At 36.1% G+C, this 545-nt stretch overlaps 1 pseudogene; it reads right to left on the bottom strand.

The window, feature by feature from the left end:
• Positions 1-397: 397 nt before the first annotated feature.
• LOC137643055 (dr1-associated corepressor homolog) overlaps positions 398-545 on the bottom strand; it is a 1764-nt pseudogene continuing 1616 nt past the window's right edge.

The following is a 545-nucleotide window of genomic DNA, read 5'->3' as shown; positions in this document are numbered from 1 at the left end:
AGTAAGATGAACTGATAGAGTTTGAAACAAAACCTTCCGAATATCCAAACCACAAGACTGAAGATGAGCACGAGAGAATAGTTTTAGTGCCTCGAGCCAATCTAATTCAGTATCATCAACCTTTATGTTCTCTCTGAAGAATCCTTTGCTTTTAATCTCACTCTCCAACGCCAAACTTTGTATACAATTTTCCATTCCATAGTAAAAATTTTCCCAACTTTTTGAAAAAGCACTTCCGATATAGCCTATTCTTGGCTTTTCATACATAAAAGTACAGTAAGGGAGGTAATAAAACGAAAGAAAACTTTACGTACGTTATATAAAACCCTTTTAGATAACATCATTATAGATCATATATAATTTCTATTCAAGTATCTAAGGTTCTGAGAATAAATCTTTAGGAAGACCTTTCTTCTGGGCGACGAAATTGTTCGTTTCTAAAGTTGAAGTTGGCAGCCTCTTGGCAAGTGGTCGTGTCGTACTCAACCTTGTAGGTCAACTCATTCTGGTCGAAGATGATGCCCTCACCACACATGAAGCTATAA

This window comes from Palaemon carinicauda, chromosome 6 (genome assembly GCF_036898095.1).
Source record: "Palaemon carinicauda isolate YSFRI2023 chromosome 6, ASM3689809v2, whole genome shotgun sequence".
Lineage (NCBI taxonomy): Eukaryota > Metazoa > Arthropoda > Malacostraca > Decapoda > Palaemonidae > Palaemon > Palaemon carinicauda.
The sequence above is the reverse complement of the archived record's forward strand: the minus strand, read 5'-3'. Positions and strand labels throughout refer to the sequence as shown.